Raw genomic sequence first — 14,464 nt, forward strand, 5'->3', positions numbered from 1 at the left:
AACTAACACCATTCAAAAGCAGATGTTAGATTAGTGCAACAAGGAGAAAACTTTTATTTCTCCTCGTTTTTGCTCTTTTTATGTGTGCTGCATTCTGACAGGCTGATATGAATCTTGTGGTGCAGTGAGCATGGGATATACGTCTGGGCATACCCCTCTCACTAGGGCAACAAAAGCAGAAATTACAAATGATGGATGAAATGCTAAACATTCAATGATGACCAGAAACATGCTGAGCACTTGTTTCTGGTCCAGGGAGGACTTGGCTTGGCAGTTTAGCCTGGACTGTTCCCTCGGGTAGCAGGGTCAAGACTGATTTGCATAGGGCTGAGTCCATATTGGAATGGCATGGTGAGCAAAAAAAACGATGGATTTAGGCCCAGATCTCTGTACTGAGGGTAAATGTTTGACATTGCTCAGCATTTCATCTATCTATTGTTCTTTTTGCATTTGTCACCCCGACTGGAACGGGTGTGCCCAGATGTGGGCCTTGTACTCACCATGCCACTGGAATGAAGCTAGCCTGGCTGATGAGAGTTGAGACCCCAAAACCGGTCCCAGGATGCTTGTTTCCAGTACAGGGAGGACCTAGCCTGGCAGTTTGGGCTGGACTGTTCCCACGGGGAGCAGGGTCAAGACTGATTTGCTTATGAATGGGTACAAACTGGAACGGCTTGGTGAGCAAAAAAACAATGGGGTTAGGCCCAGATCTCTGTACTGGGGTTGAATGTTTGATATTGTTCAGCATTCCGTTAATCAATTGTTCTTTTTGCATTCAGTTCTTGAAGAACTTTTTCTTCATGCACTAGCCATGTGAGTTTGCAGGTAGCTGGTAGACCTTCTTCATGGTTGTGGGAAGCTCTTGCTATTCATTTTGCCTGTGGTCCCATGGTTAGTGCTTTTCTGTCAATTGACCGGATCCCTTTTCCATTTGAGGTGCTCCAGCTGTTCTTTTGATTCTTCTGGCAATAAGGCATTTTCTGCTGGCATGGGAGAGCTAGTTTAAAGTTTCTGGATCCAGTCTGACACCTGGGGTGATTCAAGGAGTGAGGAATCTGTAAATAGGATTTTAGGTGCTTTGATTGTGTTTTTGAGATACATAATTTGGGGTCACAGCCTTTATTGTACCCCTTACTTGTTTTTGGGAGAGACAACTTTTATTCCTGCCTTGGTACCAGTTTGATACCTAAGGTCGTTCTAGGACCTGAATTAAATTCCCAGTATCAGTTTCTTTTACTCGCCTATCAGACTCTTTTGTTGGTAAAATACTTCCAAAGATCCCTAAGTCTATAAGCCCCATTGAATAGCATTTATTTGCTCAGATTCTGTTTATTGAATCCTCCAAAACAATTACAATAGAAATGCGACTGGAAAGAGAAAAGGGGGTTCATTAGGCAATTACATAGCAATAGTAGTGCACTTAGGACGTCATGTAAACATTCTAACCCACTTGTCCAAGTCTTCTAGGGTCGAAAGAGTTCAAGTTGTACAAACTGACTCTTATTACAAAGCATTATAGAGCCTGAGTAGAGTCTTGTGTTCCGCTGACTTTTGTTACAGCTCTCTTACCGATAGATAAGTCAAAGCATTTATCTCTAAGAACAATAATTAGCGTCAAGGGCTCTCATCGGGCGGTCTCTCTAGAACAGAGGTCTTCAAACTTTTGAAGGTTGAGCCCCCCCAGCTGAATTTTTTTAAATGTCGTCTCCCTACATAATCGACCGCCACCCACATATCCAGGGCCATATCCGGCAAATAATGTTCAAAACAATGAGTGTTTCCTCCTTCTCCATGAATTCCCTCACTACCACTCACCAACAATGCACCTCATCTCTCTATAGCACCTTTCTGGCAAACATATAATTTTTTTTATAGTGCTACTCATAGTTTCATCATACTCAGGGGCATATGTACAGGGCCCTATAGACACCACACGGTCACTTTTTACGACATTGTGGTGGCGATAGGGGCATTGCTGTATTTACAAGGCAGAGTTAAGCCACTTAACTTGGCTTAACGCTGCCTTGTAAATAAGGCCCCCTTTCATGCTATGCTTATTGTGAAAAGGTGTTTAAATATCAACAATGGTTCTATCGGGTATGAACCTGATTGCTTCAAATTCTGCACAAATTCTTCAACATATGTTTAGCCATGATCATATCACTTCGCATGACTCCTTTCGTAAATCAATCATCAAATGCAAATCCAAACAGAAAAAGGGTCAGGAGAAGTTTTAATCATTCAATTAATATTCATTTATGATTCAATTTTCTCATTAAGAGGACCCTGTTACAATGCATGAAATATTTTGCAAAAGATACTTTATAATAAACGGCGCATCAATTCTAATAGGTGAGATGTGACAATTTGTGCAAAAAGTGACATAACAAGTGGTGATTTATAAACAAGTGAGTGAAAAAGGGAAGTGGAAAAAGTTCAAGGCTTTTTTGAAGGCCAGTTCATAATATAGAAATTCTTTGGTCCAGTGTGCCACATTAGTTGGCCATAGTAGTCTGGACACAGTTGACTGGTCCTAAGGTATTTTGTCGTTGACGTTTCGACCCTGTTGACGCCTTAATTGCGGGTCTATGGCGGGTCTTTTTCAGGAGGGGGGTGGTGTGGTGCCTAAGATCCCCTTATGAGTTGGACCCTGGACGGTAGCTCAATTATGGTCTCTTCATCTGTACGAATAATTCTGAACACCAATTGAGGGCGGAAGCGTATACACTTGATTCTTGATATTTATTCAGGGCTTGTTCCTTCTTAAGTTCAAACCAACCGCAAATTAATTGGGTGATCATTCGGTAGTGGTCAAGCTAGGTGCCATGCTTCATCATATGGGTTCTGCTCCTTGTCAGACTGGCGCTGCAATGCCTGACGGGCTCCCAAAGATGGGGCTCTTTACCCGAGATCTTCTGTTCCTGCCAGTAGGTGCATGTGGGTATGAGGGCTTTAGGGGAAGTGTAGACAAAAAGTAAGTGTGGAAATTAAAAAAGGTTAGCAAGTCCATGGCAGTATTTTTAATGGTGTGATTCACTACCTTATTAAACAAGCATTTACAATACAATAGGTCTCGCAGCATTAAAGTTTGAGTTATTGGCATTGTGTATGACAATGCGTTGCATAACTTTTTTAGCAAACTTTGAATTGGTGAACAGTCAGAGTGTGTGCAAGAGTATGCTGTTCTTGAAAGCAGTATGGTACAGAGTGCAGGAATTTGGATGACCTGAGCAATGTGGATGATGCACCTCACGCACGGGGCTGACGCAGTTATTATTCACACAGCTCTGATGATGCACCTCACGCACAGGCTCACAGTTGTTATTCACACAGCTCTGATGATGCACCTCACGCACAGGGCTGACACCGTTTTTATTTACACAGCTCTGATGATGCACCTCATGCACGGGGCTCACAGCTGTTATTATTCACACAGCTCCGATGATGCACCTCAGGCACGGGCTCACAGCTGTTATTATTCACACAGCTCTGATGATGCACCTCACGCACGGGGCTGACGCAGTTATTATTCACACAGCTCTGATGATGCACCTCAGGCACGGGCTCACAGCTGTTATTATTCACACAGCTCAGATGATGCACTTCAGGCACGGGGCTGACAGTTATTATTCACACAGCTCTGATGATGCACCTCATGCACGGGGCCCACAGCTGTTATTATTCACACAGCTCTGATGATGCACCTCAGGCACGGGCTCACAGCTGTTATTATTCACACAGCTCTGATGATGCACCTCACGCACAGGCTCACAGTTGTTATTCACACAGCTCTGATGATGCACCTCACGCACAGGGCTGACACAGTTTTTATTTACACAGCTCTGATGATGCACCTCAGGCATGGGCTCACAGCTGTTATTATTCACACAGCTCCGATGATGCACCTCAGGCACGGGCTCACAGCTGTTATTATTCACACAGCTCTGATGATGCACCTCACGCACGGGGCTGACGCAGTTATTATTCACACAGCTCTGATGATGCACCTCAGGCACGGGCTCACAGCTGTTATTATTCACACAGCTCAGATGATGCACCTCAGGCACGGGGCTGACAGTTATTATTCACACAGCTCTGATGATGCACCTCATGCACGGGGCTCACAGCTGTTATTATTCACACAGCTCTGATGATGCACCTCAGGCACGGGCTCACAGCTGTTATTATTCACACAGCGCTGATGATGCACCTCACGCACGGGGCTGACGCAGTTATTATTCACACAGCTCTGATGTTGCACCTCAGGTACGGGCTCACAGCTGTTATTATTCACACAGCTCAGATGATGCACCTCAGGCACCGGGCTGACAGTTATTATTCACACAGCTCTGATGATGCACCTCACGCACGGGCTCACAGCTGTTATTATTCACACAGCTCTGATGATGCACCTCACGCACGGGGCTGACGCAGTTATTATTCACACAGCTCTGATGATGCACCTCAGGCACGTGTTTATAGCTGTTATTATTCACACTGCTCTGATGATGCACCTCACTCACGGGGCTGACGGAGTTATTATTCACACAGCTCTGATGATGCACCTCAGGCATGGGTTCACAGCTGTTATTATTCACACAGCTCTGATGATGCACCTCCGGCACGGGTTCACAGCTGCTATTATTCACACAGCTCTGATGATGCACCTTACGCACGGGCTCACAGCTGTTAAAATTCACACAGCTCAGATGATGCACCTCAGGCACGGGCACACCATTCAAAATGTTTGAAAACAAACCAAACATGCATTAAAGCCATCCTTTATAACAATGTTAATCAAAGCAATGCCACCTTTAAGATTAATTCAGGAACTCCTGTCATTGGAAATCATGTCTCTAATCTCAGAGGGACATCCTACACTTGGATTCTGAATAAAATGTCACTTTCTGCATTCAGTATTTCAGGATTTGCTTTCCAAATACAATGCTTACAAAGGCAGAGTGTGCGTGCGTGTGTGTGTGTGTGCGACGGCGGGGGTGTTTCTGTATGTGTGCGTGTATGTGCGTTCCTGTGTGTGTGTCTCTGTGTGCGACGGCGGGGGGGGGGGGATGTCCTGTGTGTGTCTCTGTGTGTGTGTGGGGGGGTTGTCTCTGTGCGTGCGTGTATGTGCGCTCGTGTGTGTGTGCGCATGCGTGCAGTGAGGTGCGCGTGCCAATTTGAAATCGCCTCCAAGGCGATGCGCGCGGCCAGGATTGTCTCCTGGAAAGCAGACACGGCAACAATAGGTTATCGGCGAGAACGCGCTTCCACGCGTTTAGCCGAGACCTAATGAGGAGATTTATACATGCTGGTGCAAGCATCCAGTGGTGTGTGATCTACCTAGTGGTCGACATGTTTCATGCAGAAAGTGCAATTCGTCAGGACCTAGAAAAATGAGTGAGTGCTACACAAGGGGGAAGGGGCGAATACTACCTTCCACTTGGAATTGACAAGCAGGTCGGATGGTCCTGCTGAGTCTTAGTGGGACCTAAGAGAAAACAACATAAATGGTGGGAAGTTAGACTATCTGTGTATTCTCTCAACAATGATCACCACAGCTTGGTTACTATAATTCTATCCTCTAGTGAGGGGATGGGAAAACAGCACATATAGTGTTGAGAAAACATGGGAGACTAATGTCAAGGGGGCTTAAAGGCAATCAACGATAAAGTGAAAAATCTCACCCTACTAAGACCAAAAACAGGCTTCAACGGTCTTCTCAAGTGTGCTGGCACCCAAGGGTCAGGTACCTTGGGGAGTAAAGGGGGCGGGGGGAATTAAAAGTCAAAGACAAAAATGTGTTTGATGCATTGTACATGGAAGCCATGTGTCTCATGCAGAACACAGCGGGGGCATCGTACAGCCTCAAGTCACGTGTACTAAAGGTTCAAGCTAAAACCAAAAAACGCCAAGTCATCCATGCTCCAGGTAGCGCACAAGCACATCAACATCGCGCGCAACCCCAGACAAGCCCGGGGGCCCCGGAACCTATCGAGGGAAGCAGCGAGGGCCGATCCGCATAAACACAAACCCGGAGCATAGTGAGGCGAAAATGGGGACTGTACAACACGGGGCAGGCGTGATAGTAGTAGCACGCAAGTCCAAGGACACCATAACAAAACTCCTGCATATGTTAGCAGCGATGCTATAGCCCAACAAGTAACATTGACTGTGGGTGCCCGAAGAGGACGAGCTTACCTGTCCGCACGACGGACGTAGATACACCACCTACCCGCACGGTGAAGGAAGAGAGACCGGAGCGGTGTGTACGCAAAGGTTTTCAGCTTATAACCACTTGCCGGCATCTCAGTTTCCTGTCACGTGACGGTGGGGTGTGTGTGTGCCGGCCGCCGCGCATGCGTGGGGACGGGAGCGTGTCCGATGAGGCTTCAGTACAATGGTAACTGGAGGACGCCCAAAAACGAGGCGGCCATGTTAGAATGTCACAACGATCGAACAGTGTCCATATTGGGCCATGCCCGGGTGAAGATAAGAAGTGTGTGAAACACGGTTGAGTAGGTCATGACTCAGGGCAGTCAGAGCCAAGCAGTAATGTGTTTGGCTAACTACAGCCTTCCTGCCCAATCAAAGCGCCAACGAAAACGATGTCAGGCAGCCACATGGAAAATCGGATAGTAAGGAGTATGGTACGGTTACTCGGTTGCTTAGGGACGACTTGCTGTCACATAAAGGGTTAGTTAAATGCGCCAGAAGTGAGTGGGGGTAAAACTGGTAATATAAGACCTGGACAGTGTATATGACTGTCGATGACTTAGTGCCCCCAAGGGTGTATGACAGTAGATTGTACGCTGTAGCCTGAGTAACAAGTACTCTCATCAGGATTAGAGAGTAGACCCGGGTGTGTGTACCTGCATGGCTTACTGAAACTGTAGTCAAGGTGCAGTAAAAAATGAATCAAGTCCTTGATAAACTGCCACAGGGAATCAAATCATTGAGACCGTCGGTATCTGTAGCCAGGCGGTGGACCCACCTCTGCTCTATTCTAAAGAGTGACTGGTCTGTGATCTGCTGGTGTGCTTCAAGCACGGTCCAATGTAGGCTATCTGCGGTGTGATTCATACAGTTTTGTGTGTGTTTTATGGCACCATATATTACGGTCTGTGTTCAGTAATACGTAGCTTGACCTGTCTCATAGTCATGCCCACATAGCTCTTCCCCCACGGGCATGTCAGTAAGTAGATGCACCTCGAGGAGTTGCAGTTGGTGTGTCGCTTATGTCGCCAAGTAAATGTCTCGGAGAGTTTCGTCTCCTTACTGGGGCTGGTTTGGCTGCAGACGGAACATCCACCGCAAGGGAAATGGCCTGTCACCGGGGGGAGGTCCCAGAGTGTTCTTTGGGTACTCTTTTCCTTGACCCTTGGCCTTGTATGTATAAATTGATCTTTTAGGTTAGCCGTGCGCTTGAATGCAAACCTAGGGCGAGGGATGAACAGGTCACCAGAATTAATGATGCCCCAGTGTTTACTAATGGTCCTTTTTGTGTGTGTGGAGGCCTTAGTGAAAGAGGTCACACAGGTGATGATCTCAGATTGATCCTGTGCTTTGGTTGCTCGGAGAGCCTCTCGGGGGTTGTTCATTGCCCTTTTGTATGAGTTGTGGATTTGTCTGTGTGGGTAGCCCCTACCTTGGAGTTTGGTTTCGAGCTGTTTCGCTTCCTTTTTAGAGTTAGCCATGGATGAGCAGTTCCTCCTAATTCTGAGGAACTGTCCAAAGGGTAGGTTATCCCGAAGGGATTTAGGGTGATGGCTGTCGTAGAGGAGGAGACTGTTCCTGTCTGTCTCTTTTCTGTGTAAGTTGGTGCTCAACCCACCCTCAGAAAGCCGAATTCTAAGGTCAAGGAAGGGGATATTCGAGTCTGAGATGGTACTCGTGAATTTGAGGAAGGGGTTCTGAGTGTTGATCCAGCTGCAGAACGCTTGACAGGTGCTAAGGTCACCCTTCCATAGTATCAGGATATCATCGATATACCTGCGCCACAGGGAGAGGTTGTCCCTGTATGGATTGTGGTCGCACCAGATGTTAGTCTCTTCGAAGGCCGCCATATAGATACAGGCCAGGCTTGGGGCGAAGGTACTACCCACTGAAGTCCCCTGTATTTGGTGGTAAATTTGGGTTTCATATTCGAAGAAGTTTTCAGTTAGGGTCAGCGAGGCGCACTCCATAATAAAGGCGATGGGTGTGGGGGAGGACCAGTTCTCTTCTGGCAGGGTCAGTTCCACTACCTCTAGGGTCGCCTGCTGAGGGATGTTAGTGTAAAGTGCCTCGACATCAAGCGTAACCAAGATGTCTACCCCTTCCCTTCCTTCAATGGTGTCAATGAGGCGTAAGACATCCCTAGTGTCTTGTAGGAAAGGAGGGATTTTCTTCACCGTAGGTTGTAGGAACTTGTCAACGAATTTGGACAGAGGTTCAAGCAGTGATCCGATGCCTGACACGATGGGTCTGCCAGGTACTGGTGAAGAGCCCTTATGAATTTTAGGAAGGGTAAAGAAATATGGTATCCTGGGGTTGTCGGACACCAGAAAAGAGGCCTCATTTTTGCTAATCCAACCGTTAGTCTCACCATCCATGACCAGGGATGTGATCCTGGCAGTGAGTCTCGGGTGGGATCAGCAGTAAGAGGAGCATAGTGTCTGGTATTAGAGAGTTGACGTCTACACTCGTTGTCATACTCAATGATGGACTGAATCACAATAGCACCCCCCTTATCTGCCTGTTTGATAATGATCGTGGGGTCTTTGGCAAGTGACTGGATAGCAACTCTCTCCTCTCTACTCAAGATATGGTACACGGGAGAGCGTGGTCTATTCTCTAGACCCTTGAGTACAGCCCCCTCAAAAGCCAGTATCTCTGGGGGAACCATGTTGTTGGTGGGGGTGAACGTAGACGGTTTTCGCAAACCAGGGTCGTCTTGATCAGGTTCTGATCTGTCGTGAAAGAAAGCTTTTAATCTAACCTTTCAAAAGAATTGTTTCAATTCACAGATTTCCTTGAAATCGTCAGGTTGTGGGGTGGGAACAAAACCAAGACCCTTCTCCAGGACCTTGGTCTCACTAGGAGTGAGGGTTCTGTTGGAAAGGTTGCCTACTAAGCTTTCTTTCCTCTGGTGGTACTCCTTGTCTCCACACCCGGGGAACAGTGTATTTGATGTAAGGAGTATGCCAGCCGGCAGAGTGACTGTAATGTTGAGGCTCAGGCTGTGGAGGGAGAGCAAGGGTTGCTTCTGAGCATAGTGAGCTAGGGGAGGCATTCGGAGTAATTTACGCAGGTGAAAAGTTTCTTAGTTGGAGTACTAGGTAGTTAAAAAAAGGATCGTAGAAGTTCGCTCAGCAGAATGCCTTCATGGATGATTCAAGGCGTAACTGGTTTACTGGTGTGAATGTGGCTGTCCGAAGCATACGAGTTGTGAGTCGATGAGTGAGGGGCGCTCATGGTGCACAGGTGATTGATGATTTCCTTCTTTTGTCATAATTTTGTATTATTAATACAAAGGGAGATCACCACAATGTATACGAATTTACAAAAAAAAAGAGAAACGGGTAGCAGCCAGATCACATAATTTCTATAAAACAAAATTGGTACATCGAGAACATATACAACAGGAAAATCATTTTAAAATGATCAATCCTTAAGTACCTTATGCCAAACAGTTTGAAATTTCCACATAGCACGTATACCTTTCGTCATTGCCACAGCTTTACCTTTCACAAATCTCAACCAACAAAGTCCATCACTCCACCGAGCTACTAGGTTTAAGGGAGATCCAAGCCCTGGCGATGGTGAGCCTTGCAGTAACCATTAAGATGGCAAAAAGTGCACGATGTGCCGCGCTACTGTAAACCTTAAAACCCATCATTATCTCCTATATGGTAAATCTTAGTTCTAGACCCAATCTGTCTCTACAAGCATGGCTAACATCCTCCCAGAGAGCCCAGATCGCCGGGCATGTAGCAAACATGTGCACTATGTTGACCGCTGTGGCTCCGCACTTGAGACATTTTGTTTTGTCGGGGCTTGATCACCCACTTTTTCCCCGCCAGCTTGCTATCTTCTTAGGGGTGTATTATAGCATACACAGTGTCCTAAAATGTTGAAGCTTTAAATTGACTGACACTACAGCTTCTTTTAGTGTTGTAAATGTGTTGTTAATTAGTACGGCAGGGATGTCTGTCCCCAAGATACGACTCCACTTTAGTGCAAGCTGGATACAAGGGTCTGTTCTGTGGTGTGTAAAATATTGGTAAGCAATACGTATTGAGTGTTTACGGGTGTTTCATTGATAAATGTCAGTATCTCATATGCAGAGATGGATACAAGCATTTGTGATCTCAAGAAAAAGTCTCTAATCTGCAAATACTTGTATTAAAATTGTTGAGGAAAGGAGAATGTGTTCTGGAGACTTTGAAAGGTCTTGAAACCGTTAATGTTGTATAAGTGAACAAGTCTCTCCACCCCGTACGTAGCCCAGCTTTTTGCCACCCTGTCCTTGAAGATCTCGGGCAAGAGTGGATTCTCCCAAAGAAGCAAATAGCCAGAGAGAATGTCCCACAAACAGTAACAGTGTCTCGAAGGGTCTTGAAGCGAACTCGCTTGTAATAATTTGGATGTAGAGTACGATATAGAAATCTACCACTGGCTTGGCCCAGTAAAAGCTGATGGTGAAAAGCTTGGCCTTTATTTGAGAGAAGGCTGTGGAGATGGCCTGAGAAGGACCCCCAGAAATCGAGCTTGAGATCAGGCAGTTGAAGAACCCCTTGTATATAAGGATATTTTATAAGTCTATTTGCTTGGCGAGCTCGCCTATAGCCCCAAATGAAACTACTTATAATGCCATCAAGTTTAAAAAAAAAAAAGGTTAGGAACTCTCAGAGGAATAGCGCGGAATAAGTATTGAAATTTAGGTAGTATCGACATCTTTATTATGTTGCATCTGCCGATGATACTGATGGGGAGATTATGCAATCTTTTTAGCTTTTTAGTGACTTCATGTAGGAGAGATTCATAATTCAGATTAAGAATGTTTCGTAGTTCCGAAGTGATATGCACGCCAAGATAAGTTAGCACATGGAAAACTCCTTTCCTAGCAGGTTTAAAGTTAATAAGCACTTGTGTCTTACTAGTGTTTAGTTTGTAACCAGAAAGTGACCCAAAGGTTTGTGACTCTTTCTTGATTATTTCTAAAGAAGCAACTGGATCAGCTGTGAAAGTCGTGGTCATCTCCGTAAGCTGTAACCTTATGCTTGCATGTTCCAGAACGTAAAGATCTAATTCTATTGTTAATCACCAGTGTATGTATTAAGGGCTCAATGTAAAGCGCGAATAAGGGTTGGGACAGGGGGCACCCCTGCTGTGTCCCTCTATGTATACAAAAAGGCATGGATTGAATGCCAATATAACTCAATTTAGCCCATGGTGTACAGTATAAGGCTCGGATCCACATAAGATATCGGCCAGTAATTCTGAAAGCCGTGAGAGTAGGTCATAGACAGCCGCAAGCAACGCAGTCAAAGGACTTTTCTTTGTTTAATCCTTTGCATGCTCATGACGGCCTCCGGCCATCATGCGCCACAGTGGGCATATGCGGAGGACGGCCGGGGGCCGTCTGAATCCCGCCCACTTTTAAAATCGCCTGCAGAGCACGAAAATTTGCGTTGCATGCAAGGGGTTGATATCTGTTTATTGAATTCAAACAAATAGAAAATACATGTCGCAGAAAATGAAAATCAAGGGAGGGAGGGTAACAAAAGCTAAGCTACATATTAAGTAATCAGTTCCGGGTCCTTTCATCAGAGCAGCCCCACCTCCACAAACTCCGAAACACAAATGCAATGAAGGCACAATGACCTCACAAATCACAAGTGACAGAGTCAAAAAGGAACCCTCAACCAGGATCAAGGTAGGGGCTATGGGAGGAACAAAAGGGCAGAAGCCAAACCATGGGTCCATTGTCCAGTAGAGGAATGACATAGCATCATAGCCGGAAAGTCAAACAGGGGGTCAAAGCAAACAAGGCCCAAACCGAGAAGGAACCCCCACCCAGTGTAAAGGAAACATTCCGCACTGCGACAATATGAATATACTTTGCTATGGCAAAACAAAGAACATCATACAACAATAAAGAAAGAGAAAGAAAATCAAAAGAGAGATAAAGACAGAAGGAATGAGAAGAAAGCAGTCAGCTAAGAGTTCGTCCCCCAGAGAGGGGAGGGAAGGGGATCAAAGGAGGATGCGCCATGGGGAGGGGGAGGGACTAGGGCCCAGAGTGAAGGCCAGTGGTTGCAAGGTCAAATCGGCCCACCTGACAGCCTTTTCTGCATCTAAGAGTATCATGCCTAAGTTGCTCCCAGTGTGGTTAGCATAATCAAAGGCCATAATCTCAGTGTTGGTATGTACTGTGGTGCCTCGATCCACTATTAGGCCATGTTGCTGTCCGAAAACACGGTCCGGCATCATAGGGGCCAGACGATTAGCAAGCTCCTTGGCATAGAGCTTGGCATCCGCATTATTAAGGGAAATACGAGCCACATTCATTGGGAGGCTTACCCTTTTTTAAGAAAAAGACAACATTGGAGATGTCCCAGTTTGAAGGAGTGGTCTCGGAAGTGCCAATCTCTTGTATAACCTTGGCAAGCACAGGTATCAAGATATTCTTAAACCGTTTATAAAATTCCACTGGAATCGAGTCATCTCCAGCTGCCTTACCTGATGGTAGTGCAGACAGAGCAATAAGTAGTTGCCCCTGAGTGACTTCAGAAGTCAGCTGCAAAGCAGCGTCCTCCTGCAGGAAGGGAAGAACTGCTCTACATAGATACTTAGGGCCTTATTTATGAAGGCCTTGCGCCGCCGGTGCGCCACTTTTAAAACGGGAAAAAGTGACGCACCGGCGGCGCAAGGCCTTCATAAATAAGGCCCTTAGAAAGTTCCTCAGGAATTATTGGATCAGAATCAGCATATAAGGTTTCATAGTATGTTATAAACTGATTAAGAATCATACTAGTTTCTGTATGAAGGTTATTATCCGTACCCTTAATTGCCTTTATTGGGTTTTGGGCTTTTTTGTCTGTCAATTTATATGCCAGTATCTTCCCCACCTGTTCACTATATTCGTACTGCGAAGACCGGAGTTTGTTATAATTGGCAGCAACCTTCTCCTTTAAAGACCGACCAGCTAAAGTTCGAGCAGAAAACAGATCAGAGTAGATCTGGGTTTGCCTTGGTTCATTATTTTTCACAGCAGTGGCGTGAGATCTTTTCAGGCCTCTCTGGCTTTATTCCCTCGCCAAATAAACTGCTGAGTAATGCCTCTAATGTAAGCTTTCATTGAGTCCCAGAGAGTTCGAAAGTTAGTAGAATTAACATTGTTATGAAGGAATCCAAAAGCCCTTCCATATGTCCGATATACAGATTATCTATCAATAAATATTGTGGAAAAGAAAAACAGCATCTAGATTTACTTGTTGGAGGATTTTGGAAACTGAGAATTAAAGTGTTATGGTCCGATGTGATTTTAGGGCACAGCTCAATCCCTGCAGTCTGGATAATCTGATCTTGAGCACACACCATATCTATCCTGGAGTACCGTCTGTGTGGGCATGAATAATCAGTGAACCCTGGAAAATCTGGATATAACGTTCTCCATTTGTCACTAAGGTTATACAGATGTGCTAATTCTAGAATAGCTGCCCTAACTTTGAGCATTTTAACAGTAGTGCGAGGGCTAGTGAAATCTACAGCATAGTTCATCACACAGTTAACCCCTTCGATGCTCACTGGCACAGTTTCCATCATCTATCCATTGTGTTTTTGCATAGATCAGACCTACAGCAGATAGAATATGGGCCCACTCTGATAGGGGCAGTAGGACAAGCTTTGATGGACACTGCTTGTCATAGGAGATAATTTCCCAAAAAGATAAGAAAAGGACGAGGGAAGCGGCCGGCAGAATAGTTGACAGCAGATGGTAATCTATGCTCTCATTGTACTTGACTGTCCCAGTCCCATTCGTGCGAATCAGGAAATGCACTCTTGAGTAGTTGTACAATGAATGCTGTGGGATCAGAGCCTTCTTCATTTTCAGGCATGCCAAACAGACGGATGTTGTTACGTTGTTGCCTATTCTCTAAAGCCTCACCTTTACTTTGCAGAGATGTAAGCTGAATCTCGTGTGCATCAGACGTCTTAGCAACCCTTACCGTTTTGTCCTCGGTATCTTAAATGCGCCGTTGAAGCTCCGTAATATCGGTTGTTAATGCAGCTAATTTGTTGTTTACTTCATCAAGGGCCTGCTTGATTGCTGAGCTGTCTGCTTTAGCCTGCAAGTAGTGTGCCTGAGCCTCCTCTCTATGAACCTACAGTGCCTGTAAGATGGCAGCAGCAGAAGAATCTAATGAGCCAGTAGGTGGGGCATTAGGTTGAACCTCAGCCCATGGAGGAGCTGGAAGAG

Source organism: Lissotriton vulgaris, chromosome 11, assembly GCF_964263255.1.
Source record: "Lissotriton vulgaris chromosome 11, aLisVul1.2, whole genome shotgun sequence".
In the NCBI taxonomy this organism is placed as follows: domain Eukaryota; kingdom Metazoa; phylum Chordata; class Amphibia; order Caudata; family Salamandridae; genus Lissotriton; species Lissotriton vulgaris.